Source organism: Musa acuminata, chromosome BXJ1-11 (assembly GCF_036884655.1).
Source record: "Musa acuminata AAA Group cultivar baxijiao chromosome BXJ1-11, Cavendish_Baxijiao_AAA, whole genome shotgun sequence".
Lineage (NCBI taxonomy): Eukaryota > Viridiplantae > Streptophyta > Magnoliopsida > Zingiberales > Musaceae > Musa > Musa acuminata.
The window spans coordinates 13,188,853-13,191,997 of NC_088337.1; positions in this window are offsets into that span (position 1 = coordinate 13,188,853).

Consider the following 3,145-nt stretch of genomic DNA (forward strand, 5'->3'; position numbering starts at 1 on the left):
TCATATCCACAGGCATTCACAAAACCCACTGTCAGCCTATCATGCAAAAAATAAAGAATAGAATTTCTTCTTGGAAAAATAGGCTTCTATCAAAAGCAGGACGACTCGAACTCATCCGTTCTGTATTGCACTCCTACTCTATATATTGGTGTAATGCATTTCTTTTGCCTGCTGGACTTCTCCAAGATATTGAACGGTTATTAATGAACTTCTTCTAGAATGGCACAAATGATAAGGCAATGCATATGGTAAATTGGGATAGCATTTGCAAACCGAAAGATGAAGGGGGGCTAAACTTGAGAAATACTAGAGATTGGAATCAAGCAAGCCTGGTACAACAATTGTGGGATCTTTTGCAAAACAAATGTTCCTTATGGTCACAATGGGTTTCTGCTAGGTATCTTTCAAAGGAATCAATATGGGAAATTTCAACAAGAACATACCACTCTGCAGCTTGGAAAGGAATTTTAAAGGCAAGGAATTGGCTAATCAAACACATTTCGTATGCAATCTCTTCTGGAACTAGTACTAATATGTGGTACGATCCTTGGGTGAATGGGAAGAGTATATTTCAATTATATGGCGACAGAATACGAAAAGATCTTGGGGCTCCCAAAGATTGGAAGGTTTCCGAGTTCATTGCTAACGGTACTTGGTGTCTCCCTAATCCTATTTCTCCCGAAATGTTATCACTTTGGCCAACTATCATAGCTATTCCAATCAGGAACAACTCTTCAGATACACTTATTTGGCCTCATGACAATGGCAAATTTAGTGCCACATCCGCATGGAATCAAATTAGGCAAAGAAATAACAAGTGGGTCCCAAGCAGTTGGACATGGGATCGACCGGGATCACAAAGACACTCCTTATGTACATGGCAGGCCCTTCTCAATAAACTACCTACAATAGACAATATGAAAAGAAGAGGTATCTATCATGTTAACCGATGCTCCCTTTGTTTGCAACAAGAAGAAACTGTTGACCACCTCTATTTTGCTTGTGATTATACAAAATGGATATGGAAGGAGATTCTCCAGCGATTTGAACTCAATAGACTGCCGCAACCAAACTTGCACCAAGAACTAGACGACCTTATGCAATGTTTCTCAAGAAAAGGGCCTCTTACACAACTGGCAAAGGTTACTTTCAGATGCGCTATTTGGTGGATGTGGAAGGAGAGATGTAATAGAATCTTTGAATGTCAACACACAAACAATGCTCAGCTCTTGAAAGAGATTATTAGAGACTCAAGATCCTGTATGGAGCATGATCTCAAAACCGAGCACTTCACCCGAAGAGAAAAAGATATTTTTATCAAATTTAATTTTGCTATTAGCTAAAGATCTTGGGAATGATGCCAAATAATGTACCCACAGGTAGTTATAGTCTACAGCATGTGTAGTCATAACTATCGCATTCGCACTCTATGAGTTACTTGGCTTTGTCTATGACTTGTATAGATAAAGCTAGTTGTAGAAACTTTACCCAATCAATTTACTTTTACTTACCAAAAAAAAATCGTCGAAAGTTTTCCGCTGCACTAATTCACCCCCCCCCCCCCTCTCTTAGTGCTTTGGATCCTAATAGCTCATTACACCTTAATGGCCATCAGAGAAGAGGTAACAAATTTAATTGATGCAGATTTATCATTTGATGAATTATTAAATGCCTTACATGACTTATTTGATGAATGCAAAATAATTAGTAGAAAATATAAATTGCTGAAAAATAAGCATGATAGTCTTGTTAGAAATTTTATTAAATTAAAAACTGAGTATCATGATAGTTTAGCTCATTGTGAAAAATGTCATGATCTAGAAACTCTCTAAAAGGAAAATGTGCTACTTAATGACACCTTGAAGAAATTCGAGGTTGGTAGCAAGTTTTCGAACATGATCCTTGCAAACAAGGGTCATGTTCCCAAAAGAAGTGGAATCGGATTTGTAAGAAGTCCTCACCAAAATCCAACCACCTTCATAAAAGGCCCCATCTTACATGTTCGACACCAAAGCAAATGCAACTTTTGTTAAAAATATGGACACAAAAAGCATCAGTGTCCATTCAAGAAAATTAGTCCGAACAAATTAATTTGGGTTCCTAAAGAAACCATGATAAACTCTATGCAACATGATAAACAATGTAGATCAGTTTTTGAGGCACCCAAAAGCAAATGGGTACCTAAAAATTATCCTTTCTTGTAGAGACATTCACCATCACAAGCTAGGAGCAAGAGATGGTACCTTGATAGTGGATGCTCAAGGCATATGACCGGAGATCCATCTCAATTCTCTAAGCTCACTAGCATAGACGAAGGCTATGTCACCTTCGGAGACAACAACAAGGGTAAAATCATTGGCAAAGGAACTATAGGTAACAAATCCAACTTCTTTATTGAAGATGTTTTGTTCGTTGATCGTTTAAAACATAACCTCTTAAGTATTAGTCAATTATGTGATAAAGGATATATCGTCAAATTCGAATCTAATGCGTGCATCATTGAAAAACCACACAAAAACACATCTATGATTGCATTAAAACAGAATAACGTATACACCATTGACATCAATGATCTTTGCAATGAAATGTGTTTCTCGGTTTCGAATGAGGATGTTTGGCTTTGGTATAGGAGATTAGGTCAAGCTAGCATGAAACTAATCACTCAAATATCATCCAAAGAACTTGTACGAGGAATTCCTCATATCAAGTTCATCAAAGATAATGTGTGTGATGCTTGTCAATTAGGAAAATAAATTAAGAGTAGTTTCAAATCTAAGAATCAAATAAGCACCTCTAGGCCCTTACAATTGATCCATATGGACTTGTTCGGACCAATCTCTACATCAAGCCTAGGAGGTAGGAAATACGCCTTTGTCATTGTAGATGACTATAGTAGATACACATGGACTTATTTCTTGAAACACAAAAATGAATGCTTTAGATATTTCACCAAGTTTTGTAAACTTGTTCAATATGAAAAGGGTTTTATGATTTCATCAATTCGAAGTGATCACGGTAGTGAATTTCAAAACCGCGATTTCCAAAAATTTTGTGAATCTAATGGATACAACCATAACTTATTTACTCCAAGAAATCCTCAACAAAATGGAATAGTAGAAAGAAAGAAAAGAAATTTACAAGAAAT